The sequence below is a fragment of the Drosophila melanogaster genome, chromosome X (assembly GCF_000001215.4).
Source record: "Drosophila melanogaster chromosome X".
Taxonomy (NCBI): domain Eukaryota; kingdom Metazoa; phylum Arthropoda; class Insecta; order Diptera; family Drosophilidae; genus Drosophila; species Drosophila melanogaster.
Genome location: NC_004354.4, coordinates 3,544,682 through 3,556,897, shown reverse-complemented (window position 1 = coordinate 3,556,897; position 12,216 = coordinate 3,544,682). Strand labels below are relative to the sequence as shown.

Sequence of the window (12,216 nt, the reverse complement as noted above, 5' to 3'; positions counted from 1 at the left end):
ATAAATGATTTTTAAGCACGTTTTTATTACTTTTGCTTGTTGCTGCACTCGGCCATTCAGACCTCCTGTGTCCTTGCGATTTTCATCCAACCACCATCAACTATTTTCCACCAAAACATTACCCAAATTTCTCTACTCACTTGAGAGTTGTTGTCGTTATTTATTGGCTAGCTGGCGATTCAAGGAAAATGGGCATATCCAGTTTGGGCAAGTGGAAAAGGGAAATGTGAGTCGCAACTCCCAGGGAATTGTTCGGAAAATGCGTGTGCATGACTCATATCAAAGCAACGAGTCTTGTTACCAAAACGAAGAAAAAAAAATGGGGAACAAAATAAAACAGAAGCAAAAAGCGTTTATGCCATACAAGAAAATGCACTTTGCTAATGAATTGAATTGTCTTCTTACAGCCCGACGAGTCTTGGACTTTCCTTTGGGCGGTTGGGGCTTTCCCTCTAAATTCGGCATGTTTATTTCGATGATGTTTACAGAAGCGCCGCAGAAAATTGAGCACATTTGTTTTTCCTCATTATAAGCTAAAATCTAATTTGGAATAACATGTAATTATGTTTGTATATATATTATGCTAACCATAGGGTATTTGATTCTTCGTTGTAAGTGGTGTTTTTTGAGTGCTTTTTACGCCTGTGGTCAAAGTTATGCTTGTTGAGGTCAATTTGAAATTGTTTCGACTGCCAGTTTAATTGTAATTACCACTGAATGCTTGGCTCTCTCTCTCTCTCTCTGTCTTCCCAATACACTTTTCGCATTTTCCTTGCAGCAACTTAAAGGTTTTTGGCGCTTTTGTTGCAACTGCTAAATGCGCATACGTTTTGGCCACATCAATAAATCATTGAGCCAGCGAGTAGACAGCGTTAAAAGCACTATGTGTGTGCGATTCAGTGGCGTGGCAGCCGCAAGTCACAGGACCTACCGGGGGGTTAGCTTTCCCCTGGCCGCAGTCCCAGCACCGAACACACCCCCCCCCCCCTTATACCTATGGATACTACGGATATGGATAGATATAGACGGCACGGCATATCAATATTCCGCATAGACGGATTGTATTTTCAATATTTGCGCAGCGGCAAGAAGAATGAGCAAAGAATAGACTCCAGGGGCTCGCGAACAGGAGGAAAAAGGGGAGTCAGAATTGCGAATGACACCGAGAAAGAGTGCGCTAGTATCACACGGTATTTTAAATTAACAATTATTTTTTTAAATAAAAGTGTGCAATTAAATGCAATCGTGCAGTTTTCAGCGAACTAATTCTACAATTTCTTAGATGCCTCTAATTTTTTTTTTTTTTTAACTTATTTTGTTTCGAATTGGTGTCATATAGTCATAAACTCTGCGACTCTATCCGTGGCGGAGATGGGCGTCGAAAAGGGGGGGGGGGGAGTGTCAGCTGGGGGTTAAGATGGGGTTCCATCGACAGCGGCTTTTGTTGGTTTTGTATTGCAATGATTTAGCAGTTTTTCGTCTGTGTTTACGCTGTGGATAAGGTTTGACGGCGTCGATTGTCGTGAGCTCCCTTGTTCGCTAGCTAGCCCCCCCCCTCCCCGCCCTCTCTCTCTCTCTCTCTTTCTGGGCCGCTCCGCTCATCTCTTTCGCGCTCCCCTTTTCGGGTTGCATAAGAAATCAGCAAATTGTTGTGTTTTAATCGAACCCCCTTTCCTGCTACTTTTTTTTTTTCTTTGCAACTGGCTTGTGGAGCATTTTCTATGCCAGACAATAGACGGCGGTGCGCCAGTAATATGCCCGTCTCCCTCTGCCTCCATCTCCTTCCCCCCCCCCCCCATGGAACACATATTAAGCCGCAGACTGCATTGAATTGCCGAGTGATCAATATACAATATATATGTATATATACACAATGCAGCGATGCTGCAATGCCAGCTACTTGTGTAAATAACTGTCAGCCAATTGTTGTTTAATCGCCAGCTTAGCTCTGTTTCTCCATCCCTTTCGCACATCTCTATCCATCGCATTCTCTCCCCTTCCGGTCGCTTGATTCTGAGGTTAAGTGAGGTAGTTGAAATATTTTTAAAAATTATTTCAATGATTTTTTTTTTTGTATAAAATATACACATACACACAAACGATTAGCTTTATTCGAGAAATGGGCTGTGGGTTCTTTGGGAAGTTAAGCACAAATCTGGTCGCTAATTAGTTGCACATTTTACATTAATTAATTTTCATGGAATATCTCTCTTATTTTATTTCGGGATGAAAAGTTTTGTCATAAGAAATTCCACAAGGCATTAGCGACAGCCGACGCCATTGCTGCACTTTCCATCTACCGCCCATTTCCCAAAAACGCACACCTCCGCCCCCCCCCCCCTCGGAAAATTCCTATTTGAGTGGTGGCTGCCTTTGATCCTGTTGCCAGGCTAATTGGATTTAGTTACAGCTAATAAAAACGTTTACAAAAGAATTTCATTTTTACTGCAAATTGGCCTAAAATAATTATTTTTGCTTCAACAACAACAATAGGAGCTGTCTGAATATGAGTTGATGGGCTAAACACATACCCCTTCATTCGGTCGTGATTTATTACAGTAAATTACTTGTGAATGCAAGTTTTCTTGCATTTTAACTTTAGAATTAAAGAAATACAAATTCATTTGGTATTTACTTATGGAATAGTTATGTAATGGTTATGCCTAGTTAAACCATTTTTCTTGATTTCTTACTTAATCCCATAATGATTAAGTTGTGCCCATAAGCCTGCATTTTACAGGGTATGAAAACGCATAAAAATCGCCTCTTTCTCAGCCGCCAATCCACTGCCTAATGAACTGCCCCAGAGTGTCGGTTCTGTGATAATTGCCTGGAATCTTCTAAGTTCTTTTTTCTTCTTTTTTTTTCGACCGTGGTCGTGGTAGTCCTTACAGGCCCTTAAGTATCCCATTCCATCCCATCTCCTGGAAAACAGACAGCTGTTGACCATTCGAGATGTTCAAACACGTCTTATCGACATATATCGATAAAAGAATTAGCTAAATCGTGACTGCCACTTTGAACATGTCGCTGCCATTAATTATGGGTGATGACATGGCGACAGGACAGGACGGGAAAATCCGCACACGGAAACGCATCCGCATCCGCTTTTCATGTGGCTGATTTTATTAGCTGGCCCACTTTCGATTAAGTCCGTTGCCCAAGTCGTGCTCACCTAATTAAAATCGACTTTTTGTGCAATTAATGCCCCGAAATCAAATTATCCGTTGTGGGTCCACAAAGTTTTTCCAGCTCGTGGAAAACTTTGCCAGCGCAACAAGAAACATGTTTTCTCACTCTCTCTGTGTGTGTGTATGTGTGTGTGTGTGTGTGCGTGTGTGTGTGTGTGTGTGCGTGTTTCTGGTGGAAAAGTGGGAAGCGGAAATTCGTGAGGTACTTGCCTGCACATCAATGAATTTATGTCCTTTGTTCGATTCGTTAACAACTTCGGTTCAGCGATGATACATTTTGTACTATGAGCCAATTTTTGCTTATTTATTTATTATATATTTTAACTAATTATATTGGCAATATATTTTATAGTATTTGTTTGTTTACAAATTTTAATTTTATTGATAATTATGAGTTGTTCAATTTCTATAAATCTGTATCAATAAGCCATTGACTCGGGTGCCAACTAAAATAATGATTTCCCTGTGTGATTTTTGAAGTATAATCAACCCCAGAAGAGGAAAGCCAAAATTCTATTTCATTTGCTTCCACTTGAGGGGTCAAAGTCAAACTGGGAGCATTAACCCAAAGTCGGGGCTCACAAATTGACATAAATAAAATGCTGAGTGGGTCCTTTAGCCCACTTTTCCCCAATGCCGCTGGCCAACAGTTTATCATGTCCGCCAGGAATAATTCAACTTTACTTATTTCATACTTCAATTTTGTAGGTAAACAAAGTTGTTCTGTATTTTTCGTGTTGTGAGAGGGCCACAGAAAAAAAAAAAATAAATAAAAAATACCCCATCGAATACCCTTGAGTGGTTTTCAGGCGGTGGCGAAGGCAAACAAATAAAAGTGATGAGCGGCAATATTTGTGGCGAAGAACTGGGAACTGGAAATCCCGAAAATCCTTGGGGCATATTTTCGCCTCCCCTGCTGCCATTCTTTGGGCCTTTGTTATTCCAAAAAAAGTTTGACTCTTTCGTTGGCCAAATTAAAGCACAAATTGTGGCCAAGTTGTGAAAAATACCAACTAGCCACTGGGGTAATTTTTGTGGCTCATAAGTGCCACCGAATTTCCCCAGTCGTGTGTCCTTGAGGAGCCCTATAAATATTATCATCATAATGATCGTCGTTGAGTGCAGGCCTTGCTTGCTGTTGTTATTATACTGGCCGTAACCTTTGACCTCGCCCCTTTCTCCAACCAGTTGGCTGCGCAAACTTTTCCCGGCCAGAACTTTATTGAGGAAAATTATCATCTGCTGCTGCTTGCTTCCCTTTGATATTTAAACCTTACTCGGTATGCATAACTTTCAGAGTGGAGCTGCACAACTTCCTTTTCGGACTTCTATGAACTGTTCTCGCAGGCCCTGTAATTTCGCCATTGCGTGTCCAATAAAATGCTTTAATATGTCGGGAAAAGCTTATTTTTCAACTTTTAATTCTTTGCTTAATATAAACATTGTTATCGCTGCTTTAAGGGACATATCAATAATTGATTTAGGTATTTAGGTATCTTGATTTCTTAAAATGTTCATGCTAGTTACAATACTTTTATTTCCGTTATGTATAGTACATATGTCTTGCCTTATGTTTCACAGACACCTAAATCCTTTCCCCTTTAGACCTTTTCCCACGGGTATTTTCTGGTCCAATCCTAAACAGCCTCTCGCCCTCATACACATATATCACACATTCCATTGAAATAAGCAGAGGGCATATCAGCATCAAATTGTCAACAGGACAACAGGGCTAGAGATACGGACAGAGGGACGGGACTGGCATAAGACGTGGGGGTGTAAAGGACATCGGGAAAACTTACGTGGCAATAAAGTCGACTACAATAAAACACACATACTTATTAGCACTTTTTATAGGTAGCAGTGGCGGCATTCGTCTGATTTGTAATTCTCAAGGCTCTAAAATGGATGGTGAACTGGGGCCAAAACGGTGGTGTGAATGGCGGTGGGGTGTGGGGGCAGAATGAAAGGACAGCCCATATCCATATCCGAAGAAGAGGAAGCAGCAGCTGGGCTCATAAAAATACACAGACGACGTTGGATTTTTAGAGTTGAACATAAAGAGAGCTGCAAAAAAAAAGATAGAAATTTCAATATACCCTGGAAAATTGACACAGTCGTAGTGAACTATTTAAATGATATAATAGAATATAAATATAGTAAGATTCTTAGAATTTAAAGTGATATTGTCACAGATTGAGCCTTTTTTTCTAGGGTATACCGCAATTCAGATAGGCAAGTGGAAAAATCAGTGGGGAAAGCACCCCAGACAGTTGGCATAGTTCGAGGCGAACTTTTTGTCTAAAGCAGCTCGTAAAAATGCCCAAGTGAATAATAATCATCAGAAGTGGGCTTTCCCCGACACCTACCCCCCTGTAGCACAACCACCCCCCCACCACCACCCCTCTCATTCCATTCCAGGGGTCGGGTCACATGTGTAAGAAGGACCGTTTCTTCCTTTCTTTTTTTTTTTTTGTCCTTCGGTGATTTCACTCGTGTGTTACATAGCAAAACTAAACGAAACGAAAGTTTTATTGTCCGTTCGGAAAGACGGCGTACGGAGACTTAGGGACACGCCAAAAGGACAAATGGAAGGAGCAGAAATTCCTTTCGAAGTAGGAAATAATTAAGCGTAATTGAGTTAAGTTATTTCCGCCTGCAGTTGTCTTGGCAGATTTTTCCACCCAAAGTTCTGGCGGAAAATTGCACTGCACTACTACTTAAAGGCGTTTCCCGAAACTCTGTTTCAAGTGATTTATATGAAAGTTGAAGCTACAGTAATTGTCTCATTTATGTAAGAGAGAAACTCGCTCGTCTAAAATTTGTATATAGTTTTTTTCGTAGTCAGCTTAGTTTAGACATTTACCTTATTAGCTTTTGAGCACCAAAAAAAAAAGATGACTTATTTTAATTGTGGTACTGTATCGTGAACATAGCCATTTGTTGCAAGACTCCTAGTTCAGTATTCAATAGTTTTTCATGGCAATATCCGGTGAAACGTCATTGGAGTAAGTATAGAATCATTGAAGCGGCTGTGTTGTATCGATTTCAGTTAATGCTATGCCGCAATTCTGTTTTTCTTGGCATCGCTGTTGCATTTTCCTTTTCTTTTTTTTTTTTTGTGTTACAGCCCGCTTTCCCTTTGGCTGCAGCTGTCAAATTGTGTTTTGTGCAATAAGTAGAAAGCTTTTTGGGGGCAGGATGGTGGATTTTTAGGGGCCAACCGAGAAAACTTCTTTATTATACTCCAAGTTGCCCTCCTCTGCGGTTTCCCCTTACCATCGCCATCTCGTTCGCTCTGTGTCGCATTTTATTTAACTCAAATTGAAAGGGAATTCCCCGCAACCCGCCTTTTTGTGAAATTTATTGTTTTTATGCGTTTGTCGTGCACTTTTTAAGTAGTTGGCATTCTAGAGGCATTATTAGATTTTCCAACCAAAACTTTTCGGTTTTCTGAAATGGTTCGTGCCGTTCAAGCTGATTGCCACCCCGAGTTTTGTATTTTACAAAGCGAAAGAAAACGAAATCATTACCTGTTTATCTTTATTGATCGATTTTATACTCGTATGTACGTAATTGTGAAATGCTAATCAAATGTGTGCAAATAACTTTTTATATTTATTGCTAGTTAACTGTTTACCATTGAAAAGCGTGCTAGTTTCTTAGCGTGTGCATTTGCACAGCTACAATTTCAATTGCAATGACACTTTAAAGCGGGACAGCAACAACCAATTAAAGTAATTAGCCTCGCTTCGTTCGTCGCCACAAGTTGCAACCTTGCAATGAGGTGACAAATGCCCCATCACCCCTGACCCCTGACCTTTTGAAGCTCTGCTGCATGTTTGTCAAATACGTCAACGCTTGTCGACTGCTTGCTTCACTGCCGTCTCACATTGACAAGTTGGCTTTCGCACAGCATAAGTCATCACACACACACACACCCGCATCGGAAAATGGGTGGGTGTTTGTTGAGTGGGGTCGGGGGGGGGGGGGAGAGCTTAGGGAGGCGGGACAGCGAGTCCTAACAACGCTAACCAGCAAAAGCAGTAGTAGCAGTCCAGTCAACCAATCGAACCAACACCCAACTCACAACTTTCCACCGCCTAGCAACATGCAACTCGTCAACAGAACTGCGCATTTTCATCTCAATTTGGCTTGAAAATAGACGGCACATAATAAGTTTCTAAATAAATTGCTTAGCTACGAAAATATTGTTTTTATCAATTAGCTAGCTGTCAATTTTAGGGCGATACTAAAACTTAAGCTTGATACTTAAGTGATCAAAGATCTAGCCTGCAGGCTAGTATACATAGTTTTCTTGTGTTAACCAGCTTAGTACTATTTGTTGGCTATTTTTTGGGATATCTCCGTTAAACGTTTTTGGCCCGTTCGCTTCGCTTCGTTCGCCTGTCAATTCCCTCGATGACTAGACAAAGCTATATGAGTCTCCCTTCCACGCCCCCTTTTTCCGCCCTAGGGTGTGTGTGTGTGTGCGTGGTAGAAAATCTCTTTTAATTGCCAATCGTGTGGAAAAATGAATTTTCCATCGAATTAGTATTCTGTGGCTGAAATTCATTCATGAAGCACTCATTAGGAAATCCTCAACTGATGTTCGCTCCCGCTTACGCCGCCCTCCGCCCTCCGCCCTTTCACTCACACTTTTCCCACTTTTTTTTGCCGTTGGGTGGCATCAGCCCTCTCCCACACCCCCGCCATCACCCATCACCCCCTCCGTTTTTCCGGGCCGTCATCACAGCCACGTTCTCAGTTACGTTCAGTTTTTGGGCTTGTTATGAGTTGAGTCAACATATTTTGCAACACTTACTGGCTGCTTACGAAAGATGGGGCAGCGTGTTACACTAAGCAAAAAATTCGAGCATTTTTAAGTTTGTTAAAATTATATGTTTCCAACTAACAAAGCATTGCAGTAAAAAAAAACCAAAAAATTAAATGATGCCATGTAATCTGTGATTTTTCACGCATAGATGCATTACATTTCTCCGCGTGTGTGGTGGAGAGATTGGTGTTCTTGCCAAGGTCCCAAGCTCAACTACCGCCTCCCACTCCCCGATTCCGGAAAATTCTCCCGCAACAGTACTTGAAATCAAAATCAAGGAAGTGACTATAATTTTGGTGTAGCATGTTGTCGGTACGTGTTTCAATATGTCAGCATCCGGTGATGAGTTTGCTACGTTCGCCCGTGCCACGCCCACACCAGTGGCCACCCACCCACGCCCTTCACACACATTCAATGTGTGTGTGTGTGTGTGTGTGTGTGCGGTGATTTTGTGTTGAGCACTCTTCAGTTATTTTATTGATGTTGTAAATTTCTGGTAATTGAGCTTAATTTTTATACAGTTGCTTTCGTCTTTGTTTTATGTTGATTGCGGCGAAAGAGACGACAACATGGCGCAGCGAAAGAGAGGGGGGAGGCGTATGGTGTAAGAAGAGACAGAGAGACCCAGGTCCATTGATTACTTGAGGTATTTTCAGTGCTCGAACTTCTACAGTGCTCTCTGGGATGAGGATGATGTTCGACGATGAGGATTGATGGGACAAGTTGACGACTAGAATGGGGTATGGAGATGCTCCAAAAGGGCTAATGCGAATGAAGTGGGCGGTCATCGGTGGGTTAAGCGACAGCATTTTGTCTTGCCTGTGATTGAAATTAAATACTTGCACTTTTTCTTCGTTTTCTTATTTTTGAAAGACCTTTTTCCTTTGACTCCTGGTAATTTATCGACACTCTGGCAATTATTTGAGCTACTCTTTGGATCTGTTGTGTGTGACCCAATTCTGAACTGCATTTCGTTTTCAGCATATTCGTTATTTAAGCCACTTTTGAGTTAGCTTACAAACTTAACTTTAAGCTGGTTGCTGGTAACTTGCATTAGCAGTACTTATTCTGTATTTTCCTACTTCCCTTTCCACGGGTATTCCAATTAGGAACATTGCATTCAGATATGAAATTAAAATAATTCGCACACAGCTGGTCACGGCCTTCGTATTTGCCCAAATCCATTTATATATATAAATTTATATATTTAAGCACACATTTGAATTGACGGTGGGTGGCTTTGGTCAGCGCACAGTGGACAAAAGGCAGCTGTCATCGAAAATGACAACAAGCCCACAAGGAAAAAAAAGGGAGGAATCCGGAAATTATGCAAAAAAGTAGTGACAGAAACATTTCAGCCGCAGAAGAAAATGTAGATAAAAAAGTTAAAAAAAAAAAAAATCAAATAAAAGGGGGAATTTTGCTCCTTTTTTGTTTAGTTGCAACTTTTTTTTTTTACCAACTTTGGCAATTCCATTTTCACAATCATGCGTTGAACTTTGAACTCCCAGTCTGGACCATGTGTGTATGTGTGTGCATTTTGGAAAACTGCTTTTCAAAATATGCCAACAGACAGAATGCTGGGCAAAACTTTTCACCCACCCCCCCCAAAAACGATTTTTCCGAATTTTCCGTTTTGTCATCGCTTTTTGTCGGGTCTCAGTTGTGGATCGAAAACCCGGAGAGTAACCCCTTGACCCCTTGTCAGTTTCCGCATGCTCCAGCCCTTGTCCTCATATTTTCCAATCGTTTTTGGCGTTTTTAGCTGCGGCCATTGAATGTTCAAAAATTATTGTAAACTTTTCAGACCCCCTCCGTGTGTGTGTGTGTGTGTGTGCTTCTGTGTATGTGGAAAAGTTCGAATTCTAGTTGGGAAATCAATTAAAAGCGCTTGTTGGACTCGCACCACAACTTTCCCTTTCGATCGCCCCTGCGGCTTGGTTCAACTGGTCAAGGCCTCTAGCTCCCGAAAACCGTCGAAAATTGGTTTGGCACTTTTTATAGCCACCCAATATAATACCAAGTTCAGACAGAAATTGATATGGGTATTGGACTGATCAATAACTTAAGTTCCCTCACTGAATTATCCTTAACTCTTGTGCATGCCTATTTATGTGAAAACAATCAAAATTACTCAATTATGTATGCACAGGTATTGAAAGCTCCCACTATTTAGTTTTTGTTTTAATTATCTGTCTTTAGAACTTTAAATGGAAAAACATGACTTATATGTATGAACAAAAATTCCAATCGATCACTTTAGGCGGCCGCCAATGCCAACAGAAGCATTATTTTTTTCCTTTCCCGATCTCTCAAGCACACTCAGTTGATCTCAGTCGCAAAACTCGTTACTCACTCTTAATATTTCCTCTTCTTTGCACTTTCCTGGTGGAATGCATTCTCTATTTTCCTCTCCCTACTGCACATACTCTTTGAGCTCTCTAGCAGATACCCTAACAATTTCTAATCATCCACGAATAATAAACAAAGATTTCTAATATCTTAAACCTGTTTTATATACTTATTATTCAAAAAAAAAAGTGTGGCAAAAAAAAAGAGCACTTCAACGTTTGTTGAACAAAGGATATAATTTTGTAAGGGTATCTAGAAGTTTTCATGCCTCTCTTCATCCACTCTTCTCAACCTCATGCGATAGCTGCTGCGCTCTCTCGTTTATCGTTCGGTTGAGGTTTTATAATTCTCAAATACTTTTTCCCGAAGTGGTGCCTTTAAATAGCGTATATGAGTGGAAGACTTTCGGCGGTCGAGTGCCTCACAGTGTATCAAGGGTTGGCCACGTTCCTCACTAATTGTGGCTATTTGCGCCATCGTCTCATGCAATGTTATTTGAGAGATGGCAAAATATATAGTATGTTTGTCTCCAATGTGTTGAGACTGAGAAGATATTGTACCCGTGAATTGATGAAAATTGATTGATTATATGTAATGTTGATTTCATGAAAAACACGCTGTGTTGGAGGAACTCAAACAAAACAAGCATAAAATCCAAAAAAAAAAAAAAAAAAACAAATCAAATTTTAACAAACAATAATAATACTGTGTGGTGCGCTGGCGTGGGGGAGTGGTTATTCTCACATTCCAGTCTGATCGCTTTTTTTTAATATTGGAAAAAATATTGATACTACTGTGATAATCTTAATTAACTGCAACTGAAAATTTGAAACTTTTTCAGTTTTCGATACATACCTTAAATTTATTGTTACGTTTTGTCTTCTTGTAACTCAAACTTTCGTTAACCTTTTTGCATTGAAATTTGTAAATTCCAGTTCAAAGTTCTTGGTCCGTACTTTTGTTGTTTCTGATTGCTTTCTAGCCCTGCAGCTGGCCTCCAATATCCCCGTTTATTGGTTACATAGCCAAAAGAAAACTCGATACTTTTCCCAGCTGCCCGTTTTTTTCGTATGCATGAATAAAACTCCAACAACAAAATTGAAAAGTAAGCTGCGAATGTGGCAACAAATTTCGAGTTTTAAAGCATGGCTCATTTCACGCGTGATTTGCTCTTAAAGTGGAATCATCCAAAAGGTTTCTGTATTTCTGCAGAGGAATGGTTGGGAATAGATCGGAATGGATAGGATTGGAATACAATGGCTTCATCAGCTAAGCGTTCTCGTCACAGCGAACGTGAAAATCGGGAAGAGGTAATGAAAATCGAGTGGACGAGGATTGGTGAATGGTTGGAAAGGAATTCGAAACGAGTGCTAAGTGAACAGAAACAATTGAAACGGAAAAGGGAATGAGTGGAAAAAAACGAGAACGACGTGGAACACGGTCATTACAAATCGAGTGGATCAGTGTGAGCGAATCGATGGATGGAAATCATGGTGAATGATTAAAGAAAAAATGAAACATGGTTAAGTATTAATAAAAAAAAAAATAAAAAGAAGCAACTTGCCTAAATGTTGCGAAAAAATACGAAGAAAAATACGAAAAAAATTAATAAGTTTACAAGCTGTTGCAAACTCCCAACAAGCAAAATCAAAGCAGATTCGATTGAAGCACTTAGCTTCTTTCTTATCCAAAGTGAAAAAGGAGAAGAATGGCAAAATTAAGAAGAAGCCAAACCACTTTAAAGGCGGCTTAAACTTGCCCTTTGACCCGTGGCATTGGCATGTTGCAGCCACAACACATAAAAAAAAAAAAAAAAAACGCAACAAGAAAGGGTGG

At 40.4% G+C, this 12,216-nt stretch overlaps 1 protein-coding gene and 1 long non-coding RNA gene across 3 annotated transcripts in view; both read left to right on the top strand.

Annotated features, from left to right (window-relative positions):
* DIP-alpha (Dpr-interacting protein alpha) overlaps positions 1 to 12,216 on the top strand; it is a 64,405-nt gene that overhangs the window by 14,752 nt on the left and 37,437 nt on the right. The window lies entirely within an intron of this gene.
* lncRNA:CR34335 (long non-coding RNA:CR34335) lies at positions 10,788 to 11,148 on the top strand. Of its 2 annotated transcripts, none has more exons than NR_133508.1 (1): positions 10,788 to 11,148. It is a non-coding gene; the product is annotated as a long non-coding RNA:CR34335 (long non-coding RNA). The 2 variants fall into 2 exon arrangements; NR_047748.1 differs by having other exon boundaries at positions 10,788 to 11,036.